This window comes from Callospermophilus lateralis, chromosome 2 (genome assembly GCF_048772815.1).
Source record: "Callospermophilus lateralis isolate mCalLat2 chromosome 2, mCalLat2.hap1, whole genome shotgun sequence".
NCBI lineage: Eukaryota > Metazoa > Chordata > Mammalia > Rodentia > Sciuridae > Callospermophilus > Callospermophilus lateralis.
Genome location: NC_135306.1, coordinates 8242004 through 8259287, shown reverse-complemented (window position 1 = coordinate 8259287; position 17284 = coordinate 8242004). Strand labels below are relative to the sequence as shown.

The 17284-nt window shown below is 46.7% G+C and overlaps 1 protein-coding gene across 6 annotated transcripts in view; it reads left to right on the top strand.

The window, feature by feature from the left end:
• The first annotated feature begins 15863 nt into the window (after nt 1-15863).
• Zbtb34 (zinc finger and BTB domain containing 34) overlaps nt 15864-17284 on the top strand; it is a 76364-nt gene continuing 74943 nt past the window's right edge. For 5 of the 6 annotated variants that reach the window (XR_013090346.2, XM_076845462.1, XM_076845461.2 and 2 more), the window contains exon 1: nt 15864-15950. The gene's annotated coding sequence lies outside the window, so the exon portion shown is untranslated. The remainder of the gene's footprint in view (nt 15951-17284) is intronic. The other variant, XM_076845467.2, reaches the window with a different exon arrangement.

Here is a 17284-nt window from a genome sequence, read left to right as displayed (position 1 = left end):
ATTATCCTAGTGCTGAAGGTATGGGGGACCACTGGTTCTCCTCAGGTTCTTGAACTCTGCTGCCTGAGGAGAAAGAGTTCAGGCATCAGCAGCTTACCCTACTTGAATTCCTTGAATTCTCTTGAGTTCAGGAAACATAGAAATTAACTCCGGAAGTGGAGAGCCTTGTGATTTTCAGACAGGTGGAGAGGTTTTATCAAGGCCTGCTCCACGGAATGGGCAAAGACAAAGAATTGGACTGCAGCCCCTTTCCACCACAGCAGCTTTAATTTCATAGCCTTCAGTCCACCAGCAGCTTGCTAGAGATAACCCTTACCCAGGGCCTGCTATATTCCACACTGTTCTTAACACCTTCCGTGGATTGGCCACCCTCATATTAACCCTGCCAGGATAGGGGCCAGTGCCATCCCTGAAAGCAGGACACTGACTTGCAGAAATGGTAAGAAACTTGCTCCAGAGTGGCAGAGCCAGATTCAAAACCAGGCAGACCAAGTCCTGGGCTCCACTTGGTTCCATGTGCTCTGCTGTCATCCTATGACAGCCATCCAAGGGCTCAAAATGTCCATGGTAAACCTCACTACCCTTTGCTGCCTCAGAGAAATAAGAGTTACAAATGTCACAGGCTTACTTGCCCACTGCCCTCTAGGAGATTGTGAATATTGGCACTGGCCGGATCTGCTTATCTTTGGGTCCCACCCACCACACAGGCCCACCTTGTTCCCATCAGCTTCTGGGGCAGCCACTCCTTCATAGCAGCCTCCATTCCACACCAAACTAGTTGCCCAAGGTGTCTTCCTTCTAAACAGATGTGACTGTAACATCCCCTGCAAGGTCCACCTGACTGAACTCGTCAACTTAGTGTCCAAGGCCCTTCCAGATCTAATGATGGCCTACTTTCTGTCCTCATATGTTGCTTCCCAGTGGGGCCTGGCTGGTTTCCTTAGGATTCTCCTGGTCCTTGCATGGATGATTTTCACTACCTTGAGTGTTCATCCCGCTCTTTTCCAACCACCTCTCCCTAATCTTTTTCTTCCTGAAAGGCAGACTCCTTTCCGTTAAGGCTCTGCAAAAATAATATTAGCAATTCCTTTCCCTGAGTGTCCCCCAAATTGACACCGCATTTTATTTTGAACTTAGCTCTGTAAAATTGTAATTTTTATGTATTCCATCTATTCTTCACCCTCCCACACCCAAGTCTCCTGCTGGACAGCAAGATACTCAGGCAGGAACTGTCTCGATCACCTCTAAATGGCTGCCCTGGCACAGTCCTGATCCATCGAATTTTTTAAGATAAAATAAAGCAAATGCACTGTTGAGTAGTTATCTACCAGTTACCACTGTGGACCTTTTGCTTCACAAATCTTTTTTAGGGGAGGGCACACTGGCTCATAGCTATAATCCCAGTAGCTCCTGAGGCTGAAGCAGGAGAATTGCAAATTCAAAGCTAACCTCAGCAACTTAGTGAGGCCCTAAGCAACTTAGTGAAAACCTGTCTCAATATAAAAAATAAAGAAGGGGGCTATAGTTGTAGCTCAGTGGTAGAGTGCTTGCCTAGCGTGTGTGAGGCATTGGGTTCGATTTTTAGCACTGCATATAAATAAATAAAGATCCATCAACAACTAAAAAAAAATATTTAAAAATAAAAGTAAGGGCTAGGGATGTAGCTCAGTGGTCAAGCACCCATGGGTTCAATTCCTAGTACAAAACAGTTTTCATAGGGGCGGGGGATGTGGCTCAGTGGCAGAGCATTTGCCAAGCACACAAGGCCTTGGGTTCCATCCCAGCACCACAGAACAAAAAGCTTTCTTAAGGAAGTATAAGCATTCAACAATCTTATGAAGTTGCCAAAATTTCCTGTTAGCTAAGAATCCTGAGATAAGTATGGGTTCTCTTTTCAACCCAAATGAAAGATTTTATATCTGAGCAGGTACTTAACTAAAATACCAGACACTAATTATTTAAGCAAAGTCAGGCAGAAGAAGTCAGTCGGAGTTATCAAGGGTTTCTGGTACAGAGCAGTCAGCATGAGAAGTCAGTGGGTGTTGGTGGAATAACTCAAGAGTTGACCACTTGTTTTAGAAGTAAAACAAACAGAATCACCACACTCCTTATTAAATATACCAGCCCGATAATTACAAAAAGTGACTAATTTTGTTGTTAATTTCTGCCGAGAAGCTGGTTCTAGAAGGGCATGCTTTCAGTGTAATGTTAGCATTATCTAAAGCAGGTGGCTACATGTTATTTGGTGCTTCATCTAATACTAAAATAAGTGGCAATTGAATAAGAACTAAAAGTTGCTTTTGAACAACTTTCAAATTGTGATTGTGCCAATCTAAGCTTTAAGTAATGGTAGAGTATTACAATCAGAAAACAGAATCTGAGCCAGACAACATAGGGGATTATATGAAATAAAAACTGTTTTGTGGGACTGGGCTCTGAAGGGGCATGGCATGAGTCTCTCCTGACTGCAGCAGTGAGGTGTGTAACTCACACAAAGAGCTCTGCCCCGAAGGTAGTGTGTAGGACCTCAGAAGCACCTCCGGGCCGTTGTTTCCAAGTTCTTTAAGTAAAAGGATCTTTTTTATTATTATTATTACTATTTTTAGTTGTAGATGGACACATAGATTGTTTTATTTATTTATTTTTAATGTGGTGTTGAGGATCGAACCCAGTGCCTCACACATTTGAGGCAAGCACTGAACCACTGAGCTACAGTCCCAGGATCATTTTTAATATTAGAATATTTTGCAGAGCCTCCTACTTTCACATAATAGGTTGCTCAATAAAACTTAGAAATCACAAAAACACTCATGAGGGCTAGGGCTGTAACTCAGAGGCAGAGCACTTGCCTAGCATGCATGAGGTTTGACCTTCAGCACCACATAAAAATAAACAAAATAAAGGCATTCATCCCATCTACAATTATAAAAATTTTTTTAAAAACACTCATAAATCCAGTAATGCTAAAATGCATTTATATTTGTTCTTCAAAAAGTATACAATTAAGGAGCTGGGGCTGCAGCTCAGTGACAGAGCACTTGCCTAGCATGTATGAGACATTGGGTTCGATTCTTAGCACCACATAAAAATAAAACAAATAAAATAAAGGCATTCTGACCATCTATAAATATTTTTTAAAAAATTTTAAGTATACAATTGAGTCTAAGGCAGAAAGTTTGAGGCCGACCTTAGCAACTTAGTGAGACCCTGTCTCAAAAATAAAACGGGTTAGGAATATAACTCAGTGGTAGAATTCCCCTGTGTTCAATCCCAAGTACTGAGAGAAGAAAAAAAAAAACATATAATTCATGTTTTTCAATCAACTAGGTAAATTAGCACAAATATAGGAGACCTCAAAGTAGTTTTATATTCTTTAGTTCATTCATTCATTCCTTTATTTACCTATATATATTTATTTGTTTGAGATGGGGGTCTCACTATGTTGCTTAGGCTGGCCCTGAACTCCTGACTCAAGTGCTCCTCCTACCTCAGCCTCCCAAGTAACTGAGACTACAAGCATGTGCCACCATGCCCTGCCCACCAAATACTTATTAACCACCAGCTTTGGCCCTGGACTGGGCCTGTGGATGGTGATTCCCTGTCTTCAGGGGTTGTGAAAACCCCTCCAATGGACAAAGAAACGGATATTTCCTCATAGGTTCTTTGCTGCTACATCACATAGTTAGCTAAACCTATGAATCCAGACCCATAAATTAGATTTAACCATCAACTTCAAGAGAACAATTTTCAAATAGAGCTAATCTTGGACACTAGCTGGGACATCAGAGCTGTGGGAGAGACCTGAGTCACTGAGCTTAACAGACCTAGATAGACCCTAGTTATGGCTTCTTCCTGGAATAGCTGTGGAGCTGCCCTCAATTTTCTGTTAACTCATCCCTTATTTCCTCATTATCTTCCCTGTCCTTAAAGATTCCTGTTTCTGCCTCCCGGGATTTTCCCATTTCTCTATTTGAGCAGAACCATTTTCTTAGATTCCATCTACCATAGTTCATCATGTTGATTCACAGAATACAGAAGCTACAGAATAAATCAGTACTAGCTTCCCAGAGTGCTCTGTCGAGGAAGCAGAGGCATGCTCCCCCATCTTCACCCCCCCCCCAAAAAAAAACCACAAAAGAGCCTAATACTATGTGTTATTCCAGGCACTGAGGATATATCAGTGAATAAAATGGATTTTTAAAATTCCTACCCTCCTGGAGTTCACATTCTAGAGACATATAAGACTGATAGCTCTCTAATGCTAAGAAGAAAGGGCCACAGACACGCAGGAGCAGGATGACTAGGAGCATTCAGGAGGAGTGAGTGGATTCTGACCAGTGGAAAAGTGGACTGGAGTGAAGAAGAGGCTACCCTGCCCAGAGGGGAAAGTGTGAAGAGAGCCACAGAGGAGCTGGAGCCTGCTAGGGTAGCTATGGGAATCCAGGAGGGGGGGGAGCCGGTGGTTACCATGGTAATGAATATCAACTACTGAGCATTCACTTGTGCCAGGCTCTGTGCTCTGCTCTTTATGTGTGATATCTCATTAGATCTTCCCTACAACCCAGCTTGAAAGGTAAAGGGAAGCTGAGGCTCAGAGAGTTTAAATAAGTGGCAGGGCTAGAATTCTAACTAACTAGGTCATCTGACTCTGGTGCCCAAGCTCACAGTGATTGCACCATGTTGCTGCACGAGGTCATGGCATTCTGCAGATCTCAGGCTGAGGAGCATGGATTTGATTTAGTAGGTGATGATCAGAGCTGTCAGGAAGCTGAATCCAACGGGATGACGTGACCTAGGACATGGTGTTTGTGCTGCATTCCCTGCATGGGTTGAGTGACTAATAATAGGCTTGCCACTGTGGTCTCCTGGGTGTGGAGCAGGTGCCTGGAGGGTGGAGCCACCAGGAGCCCAGGTAGGTCAAGTTTGAAGTCAGTGATGAAACGGGGCAAGCCCAACTCCTGCGGCCTAATGGGGGCCTGTTAACCTAGAGCTGTCTTGAGAACAGAGGCGCCTTTAAACTTGACTTATTTCCATGGGATTTTTGCCTCTGACACTGGACATAACCCTCCAATTAGCAATTCCTTTAATACAATTCAAAAATTTCCAGTGTCCCCAGAATGGGCAACACTCACCCCCTTCTCTCTGTGGTGGTCTTGAGGGGAAGGGTGGATAGCAGAGAATCTTATGACCCCTTCACCTCCCACACACTGCTTTAAGCCTGATGGTAGCCTTGAGGGTGGCCATCGGCAGCCTGGCCTGCTCTCTCTGCTCTCCTCCACCCTACATTTGCCCGTCTGCCTCACTTTCCCCTCTAGTCTCCAGCCAAAGGTCCAAGCTCTCCAGACTGTGTTCCTAGACTTCTTTTCTGGATGATTCCTCCCCTGTTTCTCCATCCTACCTACTGAACTCTTCAGCCAAATCCCATCTTCCTTGGACTTTCCCTTAACTTCCTGGTATCCATAGCATTGCTAATGCTCTTCCCTCTGCTGGGCTCTTCCCTCTGCTGGGGACACCCACTTCATCCTCTCCTCCTGCCAGAATCCTGCCCACTAGTCAAGGCTATTTCTAAGGCCACCTCCTCTAAGAAACAGTCACTCTTCTCCAGCCCAGTAGCATCTGTCCCTCCTTAGAATCCTCATGAAGCTCAGGGTGGGTCCTCATGCAGGCCTCATTTATATGCACATTTCTAGCTTTGTGAGGACCAGTAGGGTACAAAGACCTGCTTATTTCTGTGTTCCCAGAGCCTGCTCCCACCTGGCACCTGATAAACATTTGTTCAGTTGAAGTCAGAACAGTCTCCTGCTGTCTGGAGGCAGACATGGGTGTGGCACCTGCAAGGTGAAAGACTAGGAAGACCAAAATACTTACCCAGATATGAACATCAAATGTTTCTGGTAAGAGTTAGAAATGTATGAAACTGTACTGTTGCCGGTTGTGTTCCTTCTTATAGAGTCAATCAATCATCTCTCAAATACAGATTTTTCATTGCCAGCCTCTCCCAAGCCAGGAACTGCTTAAGAAATGGCAGAGTAATGAAGGTTGGCTTTGTCACATTCCAGTTTCTCCCCTCATGAGAACTGAAATGTGCTGACCCACTGAGGAGCCCCTGCCACTCCTCCACAGCCGTAAGCAGCTGTCACAGCTAGTAAACAGTGCCGGGGATCAGGAATTGAGCTCTGGTATCAAACCAGAGTGGTCGCCCCCACAGTCAAGCTACTCCTGCAGGCCCCTCCACCCTCTGTGAACAGAGGAATTCAGGTTGTCTTTTCTTTTTGGACTTAGAGAAATGACTAGCTTGGCTGACTTTAAAAACACAGGCTTTTCTTTGTTCTTTGAATAATCTTATCAGAGTTGCAAACCACTCTTTTCAAAGTCTGGGCCCCAAAGAACCCCCCTGCCTTTTTTTTTCATAGTACTGTGGATGAAACTTAGCCCTAAAGTGCTAAGCAGGCACTTTACCACTGAGCTACATCCCCAGCCTTCATTTGTCTTTAGATGGTTCCCAAAATTGCAATTCGAGCTCTATTAGAACAGAAAAGAAAGTTGACTTGTCATTTTACAGAAAGCCTGGAGGACAGCTTGTCCTGTGATCAGAATGGCACTTGTTGGGTGGAAGGGCAGCCTCCAAATGTGAGGTTGGGAGCCCCTCCCCAAATATGGCCTCAATCTGCTCTAGGCAAAGTGGCTACATGCTAGTAAAGACTTTGGCCAGCAACAGCTACACTGTCTAGCACCCTACTGACCCTTGGCCTCCCTCTGAGGGGATGACATAGGACTTGTACAGACAGGGGTCCAAGGAAGAGATTCTGGGTAAGAGTCCCTCCCTCCATTTGCTAGGAAAATTAAGTTTTCTCATGGGAGAATTTATGGCCCTGTGGACACAGGAGAGCTGGATTGGAGTGCTCCTCTTTTCATTACTCTGAGTTCGTTTAAACATAAAGACGCTTACACCAAAGCTTGCTTTATCATTGTGTGGTTCACTCCTGGACTTCAGGATTTCCTGCCAGCACATATACCATAGAGTCCAAATCATACGTGTACAGCTCAATGAATTTTCACAAAATGAACATGTCACCATACCCAGATCAAAAACACATGGTTTTCTCCGGGCTGGAATTGTGACTTAGCAGTAGAGCACTTGCCTAGCACATGTGAGGCCTTGGGTTTGATCCTCAGCACCCCATAAAAATAAAGATATTGTGTCCAACTACAACTTTTTAGTTTAATAAAAATATTAAAAAAAAAAAAAAAAAAAAACATGGTTCTCGCAGGGCATGATGCTGTACACTTGTAATCCCAGCAGCTTGGGAGGCTGAGAGAGGAGAATCACGAGTTCAAAACCAGACTCAGCAATGGTGAGGTGCTAAGCAACTCAGTGAGACCCTGTCTCTAAATAAAATACAAAATAGGGCTGGTGATGTAGCTCAGTGGTCAAGTGCTCCTGAGTTTAATCCCTGGTGCCAAAAATAAAACAAAACAAAACATGGTTCTCTGAGTTCCCCTCATTCCTCTTGCCAAGGGAAACTTACCCTGACCAGTGGGATCATAGGTTAGTTTTGCTATCTTGAAACTCCACATCATGGAATTACATAGCAAATACTCTTTTGCCTCTGACTTCTTTCGCTCAATGTTGTTTCTGAGATTCAGCCACATCGCTCGTGGTGGTAGTCCAAACCCTTGTTTTAATTCATTGCTCTTTGTTTTTTATTGCTTTTTTTTTTTTCATGGTACTGTGGATGAAACTTAGGCCCTAAAGTGCTAAACAGGCACTTTACCACTGAGCTACATCCCCAGCCTTCATATGTCTTTAGATGGTTCCCAAAATTGCAATTCGAGCTCTATTAGAGTACCATACCCCACAGGGGACAGTGTTAACTGTGATTGAGATTGTCATACCCAATCCTCATCCTGCTAAAAACAGCATTCCCATCTACAGGAGGTGACACCAGCAAGCTAAAATTTTGGAAAAATTCAGGGGCCAAACAATGTAGCTTCACTCTGTTGAGCAAAGAAAGGGCCACGCTCACACAGTCTTTCTTCTGAGTTTCCTGATTGAGAGGAGTAAGGTTAGGCCCTTTAGAAGGTGCTTTAGAATTCAAAAAGAACTTTCTGCTGAGGAAATTTAACAGACCAAGAGATCCACAGGCTGAAAGGAATAGCTGTCCAATGAGTATGTCCAATGTTTCTGGAGCATATTATTAGTACAACATTGTTAGAGGGCTAGGGTTGTGGTATGGTGGTTGAGCACTTGCCTAGCACACATGAGGCACTGGATTCTATCCCCGGCGCCACATAAAAAATAAAGTTATTGTGTCCTGCCGCAGTCTCTGGCTGGGCACAAATCACGAGCCTCCACACAGCTTGTAGATTCAAACAGCAATTCTTTATTCCCGATCTCACACCGGCCTTCTACAAACACGTTCTGGGGAAATCCACGTTCTCTGCCCAAATCCACACTTCCTGGGCTTCTGTCTCCCAAAATATACTATCTGACCCTAAGAACTCAAGAGGAACTCAGGCAGCAGGATACGCCCTATTCTAAAGGGTGGGAGGGAAACACCCTAATCTCCTATTATGCTAAACCAGGAATACCCTAAACACCGATCCGCCCTGGTCCTTGAGCAAGGTCACCTTTCAGGAGTCCTTCCACTAGACAGCATGGGAGTACGCTGGCAAGGAAATTGTCATACCTACTTGGCTGATGGCTCCCAGCAGTGTCCATTTACAAAAAAAAAAAGATTGTTGGAGAAGAGGCAACTGCAGGTGACTGTGGTGACTTTGAGAAGGTGTTGGAGTGAGGACCAAGGAGGGCAGACATGGAGGGCTGATCTGCCTTTAGCAGGATGCTGGAGTGCTGCCCACTCAGGAGGGCTCTGAATCCGTGTCCTCCTGTTTTAAGCCATCTCATCTCAGGGGGAGGGGAACTGACCTCTTTTTGTCCCTCCATTGTTCCTTGGTTTAAAACATTTATTGAGCATTTGCCTTATGCCTGGCCTGGTACTAGATATAAGGACCTTAGTGGGAAACAATCCACAGTCCCTGTCTTCAAGTCACAGGAAGCTTCTGACAACAGGAAATGCTGGTATCTTTTAAGAACTGGGAGAACAAGACAAGGTCCCATTTTTCAGCTACTTATGCCTAACGGATGAGTCAGCAGATGTCCCCACTTGGTGTGATAGTTTCCAGGTAAGTTGGACATAATAAATTATCTTAGCAAACCCCAACGTGGACATAGGAACTACTGTCCATTGCATGTTGATCATACACCAGGCACTTTGTGAAGCACTGTAGAGTCACCATCTCATTGTATTACCCCCAGCAACTCTGTGATCAGAGTAATTGTTATCTCTGATTACACATGAGGAAACAGATATTCAGAGAAGCTGAGCATCTTTGTTCACTGAGTTTTGACCATGGAAACTGGGTTCTTAACTGCATGCTTAACCAAAAGTTGAGCCACCCCTAATGAGACTTCCACCCAAAAGGATGGGCATGTTACCCACTTATCCAAATCTGTGGGTACTGGAGGTGAGTATTAAGGAGAGTCTTTCATTATACATTGTCAGCAAAGCCAGGTTTCCATGCTGGGAAAAAAAAAAAGTTACTTTGATTCCAGCCAAGAGAAGAGCTGGAGGCAGAGACACTAAGATTCTCTGTACAAGGCATCCCCAAGATGAATTGCATGAACTGACTCATTGGGCTTTGAGCGCCAAGGTTTCTGGAAGTTCCAAAAGGCTACTTAGTCTGAGGGTGGGGGGGGGGGTGTCTTTCAAACCAGAGCATTAAAAATAAAGAAAAAGCCAAGGTAACCCAGCCTTCTCTAGTCTTCATTGACAAGGCAGCCCTCTCTTTGAACAGAGTGTTCTTCAGGTGACAAGGTGGGAGGGAGAAAAGGAGGGGGCAGATCAGTAGAAGAGTTTTCTCAGTAAGTGGCCAGAGGCAAAGATTCCACGGAGCTAAGCTCCATGATGAAAGGGGAACAGAGACTGACAGCCTGTCAGGGATGGAGGAGGGGAGGCCTGGAGGAGGAGTAGGGGGGGGCATAAACCAGAGCACACCCCATACTGTGCTGCCCCTGCATCTCTGCCATCCGTTCGGTCCCACATAAGCTAACAGCTCCTATCAACTCAGAACCCCCTCAGTGCAGGGCTCTGCAAACCACCTCTGTTTTCTCATGGATCCTCACAATAACCATCTGGGCCTGTACCATTACCATGCCCACTTAATAGATGAGAAAATGCCCAGGTCACAAGGTTTTTATGATGTTCACCCGGTTTTGGGAATACCATGAAGACTAGTGCCCAGCAATTGTGGAAGCACTGAATTGGAAAACAAAGTGCTGGGCCAGGGATAGTGAACAGGACGACAGAGCTGAGACCAGGGGACAGAAGAAACATAGGAGGTGGTGAGGGGTAGATCCCCAAGAAGCCCTGAAGAAGAGAACCCCTCAGAGCAGGGCACGTACACAGGGCTCCCTAGTTCAATATCCGGGGAGGAAGATTGTCAGAAGCCCTGCTCGCTGGCATCCATGAGCATCCTCTCATTTGACATAGAAGGGAAGATTAGAACTACAGTAGGTATTCAGAATAGTCACTGGGGATGCATTTTCTTCTTCCTTTCCCTTCTTCCTGTTTATTTTTCCATAGCCCTTCTCACCATCTACTATGTCACAATGTTGACAGTTTATTTTTCTCTTTTCCATGAAAGCACAGTGACATATATACTCCTTAAGAGCATGACTTTTGTTTTTATTGTCTACTTCTAAATCCTCAGCACCCAGAGCAATGTTTGTTACTTACTACACATTTAATAAATATCTGTCAAATGAATAAATATGCAATAGTAGTTTTCACAACTCCCGGGCACTACATAGCTCCTCTGCCAACTGATCCTGCTTGCAGCGTGGTGACCTCGTCTCTCCTGTTAGGACTCCCCCAGTTACTATTTCTGCTATTAAAGTGAGGATGAGCGGGGACCCTAGGAGGCAGGATCAATATCGGAGGCAGGATCAATATCGGATGCAGAATGCCCTGTTCATGCTCAGCCATGAAGAAAGGCAAGACTCAAAAAAGCAGAGGTCTTGGTGGCAGTGAACAAATATAGATATTGGTCAAGACTCATTTTACCTTATTAAAGTTGATTAAAAGAAAAACAAAAACAATAAAAAATATGGACCCTCCCCCCTCCTCTCCAATTCCTGGGATTCTATTCCTGAAGGGCTCTTCTCCATTCTGATTCTGCTGTAAGCAGAAAAGGAATTAAAAAAAAAAACTAGCAGAAGGGCGGAGGGGGCGGGAAGAGGGAGAAAAATTAAAGAGAGGCCAGCTCTCCAGATCCTCATATTTGAAATTGTCAGTGAGGCCTTTAAGCAATCAGATGCCATGACTTTTATTTTTAACTGGCTTTCAACTCTGAAGAAAGCCCTGAAGTCGCCTCTAAGGTCAATGGAACTATTTGCTCTAGGGGAATTTACTTGGGGTGAGGGGGTGGGGAGTTTCCATCTTCCTGGGAATCTTTTCAAAAAGCCTTGGTCATCAAAGTCATCCTGCAAAGCCCTCTGACTTTTGAGCGAAGGCAAGCAGTGTTTCTGGTCTGAAGTTTGATGGACAGGATGTTGGCTTTACATTAAACACATGTGGCGGCACGAATGCTCTTCACGTGCAGCTTGCTCACTTCATTGAAATCCAGGGTGTGCCCAGCGGGTTTCTGCCTGCTTGTAACACTCAGAGCACAGCCACCTTTTTAAACAGGCTAGATCTGGGCAGATGTCTTTGCTTTCCTGACTGCCGGTGAGAAAACACAATATGACTACAGCAGCCCACCTTAAGATACTGCAGAAGAGAAGGCCATTGATTCTGAGACAGACTTGATTTTATGACCATGTTCAGGGCAAAAAAACGACCAAATTTAATTTATGTTTTTTAAAAAAATTTTTTCTATTCGTAGATGGACACAATACCTTTATTTTATTTATTATTATGTGGTGCTGAGAATGAGCCTCGTGCCTCACTCATGCTTGGCAAGTGCTTTACCACTGAACCACAACCCCAGCCTCTTAATATATGCTTTGATGGTAAAATGTCCTTGGGTTCCAGAAATATTTAAATTTTAATAAAGAATGGTTTCTTTATTGGAGAAATTCAGTGACACTAGTCCCCATTTTAAGAAAAAGTTAAAAAGATGAAGTAATTCACCCAAAGTAACTCCAAAGACTTTTAAAGACTCCTCCTCCATCCTCCACACTATTACTCCCACCATTTTAATTTTTTTTAAAAAAATTTAATTATTTATTTAAATTAGGTATATATGACAGCAGAATGCATTTTGATTCATTGTACACAACGGCAGCGCAACTTTTCCTTTCTCTGGTTGTACATGATGTAGTGTCACACCATATGTGCAGTCATACATGTACCTAGGGTAACAATGTCCATCTCATTCCACATGCACACTCACTACCTCCTTTTTTTTTTTTTTAACAATGCTGAGGATTGAACCCAGCACCTCATACATGCTAAGCAAGTGCTCCGAGTTTCATCCCCGGTCCTTTTTTTTTTTTCATTTTAAGACAGGGTTTCCCCAAGTTTGCTAGACTGGTCTTGAACTTGGGATCCTCCTGCCTCATCGTCCTAAGTCACTGGGATTACAGGCATTGCCACTGTGCCCAGCATCTCAGTTCTCTTAATCAGCACACAGCACTACAACCACCCTAGGTACCTACCAGAGTATGTGTGAGTGTGGCTTTAGAATTTGCAGTCAATGACTCTTGAGGAAAAGTCAAGGCCAGTCCTGCATAAATTTGTGTGCCCAACCTCCAGAAGCAAAGTCACCCTTTTAGACAAAAGAGGGAGATGTGTCCTCTGCAGGAACTGAATAGAGAGACCCATGAGATTTTCTGAAAAACCTTATTTTTCAGGTGAGTATGCCCTATAAAAATGGAAAGGATTTCTCTTCTTGCCTATCATCCTTAGGAATCTGGTAAAGATAGAGGCTGCTGGTACCAAGAAACCATTTACACTAATGGAGAGACCCATCTAAGGCATGATGCAGCTAAATGGGGCTTTTCAATCTCGTCATTCATTCATTCATTTATTATTTCATTCAGCAAATGGATAGTGCTGCCCATTCAGTACCAGGTTCTCTGCAGGATACAGAGAAAATGGATCAATAAAACAGTTTATTCCCTCAGGAACATAGACTCAGAAGCAAAAACAGGTAGCTCCTCATTGTTTATTCAACAAATATTGAAGTACTAAGTGCTGGAGAAATAGCAGGGAAAAAGTCAAATTCTTATCCTTACAGAATTTACAGACTAGTGATGAGGGATACAAATGCTAAGCACACAACTGTACAAATAATTAATCAATTACCACTGTGATTACTGCCATTGTCTCTGGCTGGGCACAAATCACGAGTCTCCACACAGCTTGTAGATTCAAACAGCAATTCTTTATTCCCGAACTCACACCGGCTGTCTACAAACACGTTCTGGGGGAATCCACGTTCTCTGCCCAAATCCACTCCTCCCAAATCCACTCTCTACCCAAATCCACACCGCATGGGCTTCTGTCTCCCAAAATATACTGTCTGACCCTAAGCACTCAAGAGGAACTCAGCAGCAGGATACGCCCTATTCTAAAGGGGGAACACCCTACTCTCCTATTATGCTAAACTGCCCTATTCTAAAGGGGAAACACCCTAATCTCCTATTATGCTAAACCGCCCTATTCTAAAGGGGGAACACCCTAAACACGGATCCTGCCCTGGTCCTTGAGCAAGGTCACCTTTCAGAAGTCCTTCCACTAGACAGCATGGGAGTAAGCTGGCAAGGAATTTGTCATACCTACTTGGCTGATGGCTCCCAGCAATTACTACAAAGGAGAAGTGCAGAGTAGCAGGAGAGCCAATTATAAGGGGCAGTGTCAGAGAACAGCAGGAAAACAGGAGAGAGCAGACCAGGAAGAAATTTACAGTGGGGAAGGACATCTGGAACCAGTAGGTGTCAGCAAGGATCAGGTCAGAGGGAGGAGGGACCCATCTGGAAGCCAAAGGGGTCTCCAAGGAAGAGGGCTCTTCCTGGACCAGGAAAATGTTCCCTCATCTTGTGCAGAGGCTGCTGGTGGAAGGAACCTTCACCCACTGGGATATTATAGAGGTCAGTGGACGGCTTGGATGGTTGAGAGAGGCAGGCTCCCCCTGCTGGCCCAGTACTACTCAGGTAGGAGGCAGGTGGAAGGAGCACACCAGTATGTCTTGGTGAAGGGCAAGAATGAGGAGATTCCTACCATTTTATGCAATTTTTGTTTAAGGGATACTCATGAGTTATGTGTGTCCTGTAAAGACTCCAATACAGATGGTAGGTTTAGCCAAACCCTGGGGTTTGTAAGGTGAGCCAAAGCCAAGCAGTAGCTGTAGTGGTAAATAGCCAACAACTTTTAGGTGCCTGGCAGAACAGTCAAATACTTAGGAACACTCTGGTCTTTATGGTCCTTGACGACATGCAAATACTGAACCATGGCCAAGAGTACCCTAACTCTTACCAACACATTTAGCAAAAATGAGTTAAAGTGATGAGGCCAGGACTGGTCTAGGGAAACAAGAACTCACTCAGTGATGTGGGTATGTGAATCAACCCAATGGGTCCTGGAAACCTGGTCAGACCAGATGATGTATTTCCTGTGCCCCATGTCCACTGATCTCACACATGGGGCCAGATCTCAAGATTCTCAGGAATAGCAATTAGTGAGCAAGTCTGTCTGTCTGACTGCCCCAGGTGCCTACCTCAAAATCTGTTTGGAATGTTCTGTTGCCATAAGAAAGTCTGGAGCTAGAGAAAAAGGAGCTGAATACATGTCTGTCATTACTAATTGTATGACTTCAGATAAATCACTCAATCTCTGTGCCTCAGTTCCCTCCTGAATAAAGCAGAAACGATAGATTGCTACTTCCTGGGGTTGTGTATTAAAGAAGGCTGTATATTAAGTGTTTATACACGGTGTCCGGCACAGTGTTTGACCAAGGGTGGCTGTCGTTTTGGAGAGATGACCCCCTACCCACCCCGGAGAGAGTTGCTTGTAAAGCATTAGGTAGCATCAGAAAGTCTCACTTTTTGATCTTGCAGAGAAGCTGGTATCTCTGACTCTTAGAGTTTATTTTTGTTACAAAGTCAGAAAAAAGATCTCTGCCACAAACGCTGAGGAGTCCACCCAAACGCAAAAGGAAGCTCTTCAAAGGGTGCTAAATTCGTCTGAAACTGAGAGGAAAATGCCAAGTGAGGTTCTCACTCCCGCTCCGGAAGTGTGAAGACTGGGGTATCTTTAAGGTCTGGAAATGGACATTCGTTAGGGCTTGTTTGGTGACCGGAGTTTTATAACCCCCAGTTGCGAGCTGTCTGTTTTGAGAGACAGAAAACCTGCCCGGGGTGACAAGTGACCACTGCACCTTACTGCCTTCAGCTGCCGGTCTGGCGCGGCTCGGGCAGCGGGCAGGTGCCCGAGGCGCTACAGTGGGAGGGGCAGCCCCAGCGCTGGCGGGCCAAGGGTCTGGGAGCCCCGGGGGCTGAGCCCTCTTCTCGCCGGCAGAGGGCGCCGAAGAGAGGGCGGGCGGAAGGCCGCGGTTCGCGGAGCCGGTGCCCCTCCCGGAGCCGGGACTCCGAGGTCGAGGCCAGGGCTGCCTCCTCTTGTCCACCCGCCAGCCGGCGGCGACAGCTAGGGGCAAGGGCCTGGAGAGATCCCGGACCCCGGCGGTGGCGAGAGGCCCAGCCGCGGCACCGCTAGCCCAGTGCACGCCAGCCCGGAAGCGCGGGCGCTGAGTGGGCGGGGCCGTGAAGCGCTTCCGGGGGCGGGGGGCGCGGGCAGGGGCGGCAGCCGGAGCGGCGGGGACGGGCCTGGCGCCGGCGGCGGCGGAGGGGGCGCCGCGGGCGGGCGATGTGAGCGCGGCGCTCTGGGCAGGTGAGGCGCGCCGGCCGGGGGCGGCGGGCGGCGGGCGAGGCGCGGGCGGGGCCGGCAGGACGGGGGTCAGCCCCTGGGCCGCTGTCCGGCTCCCCCTGGGCGCGGCGGGGCGGGCGTCTCCGCGCCTGGTCAGTCCCGCGGGCCGGCGGGTGGGCGGGCGGCGCCGGCGGGAGCCGAGGCCGGGCGGGGTCGGAGGCCCGGGCACCTGTTCGGGCCAGGCGCGCGCCTCAAGGGGCAGCCGTGCTCGGCCCCGGAGCCCGGGCGCCGCTGACCGGGCGGAGGGTCGCGAAGGAGGCTGCCCTGGGCTGCTCAGCCTCCGCCCCGGGCGTCTCAGGATCCCCGCTTCCGGGCACGTCGCCCCCGGGGTTGCTCCCTGTTGTGCCGAGGGCGGGGGTCTGGGTGTTTGAGGCCCCTGGAGAGCCTGGCCGGCCGGGGGTCGCCCCGGGAGGGGCTGCCAAGAGGCGGCTGCCTCACGCCACTGCTTTTCTCCAGGTAAACAGGCGGCGGCGGGTTGTGCTTGGCCCCGGAGGTCTCCGTGGTCACTCTCGCGCTCAGTTGGTCTTGCCATTCCGAGGGCGGACCGGCCCGGGGGCTGTAAACAGTGCCCTTCGAGGCCAAGTGGCCATGCTGTAGGGCGGCACTAGTCAGGGAGTCTTGTGTTAAGGCTTTCAGGAAGCCTTTTCCACGCTGGGCCTCAGTTTCCCCACGTGAGAACGGAGGGTTCGGATTAGCTCTCTAAAGACCGTTCCAGCGCTGCTACGCTGTGTAAGCCTGGAATTGGAAGGGCTGTCCCTGGTTGAAGACACTGGGCAGCTTCACTGAAGACTTTTTTTTCCCTCAAATGTGCACTTTTAGCCACTTAATTCACTTTTGTTTCACACAGGTTTAAAATGACTACAAGCAGCGTTTTCCAACCTCACTTTATCATCTTTTATCTCTTGCTGTTCACCCTAGTTTTAGTGAATCACATTCCTCGGAGTTTTGCATGCAAACATTTTGTTTATATTTGCCCATTTTTCTTTGTTCCCTAGTACAGGCCCTCTTTGCTTCACATCTGGATTATTGCAACAGTTTCTTAGCTGGTCGCTGACTCCAGAGGTTTCCCCTCCCCCATCCTTCCTTTATGCTAACGCCTAACTTACTATAGGAAGTCAAAAAATAGTTGAGTGTCTTCTTGCTTATTAAATGCCAAGATGCTGTTCCATGTGGTGGGGGAAAGTAATTGAAGACACACTTAGTCTCCAAATAGCTTTACGTTAGGTGCCAAGACATTACCTGTGAAAAGATAATTTTGATTAGACAACTCTGTGTATAGTAGAATTAAGAAGGCAAGA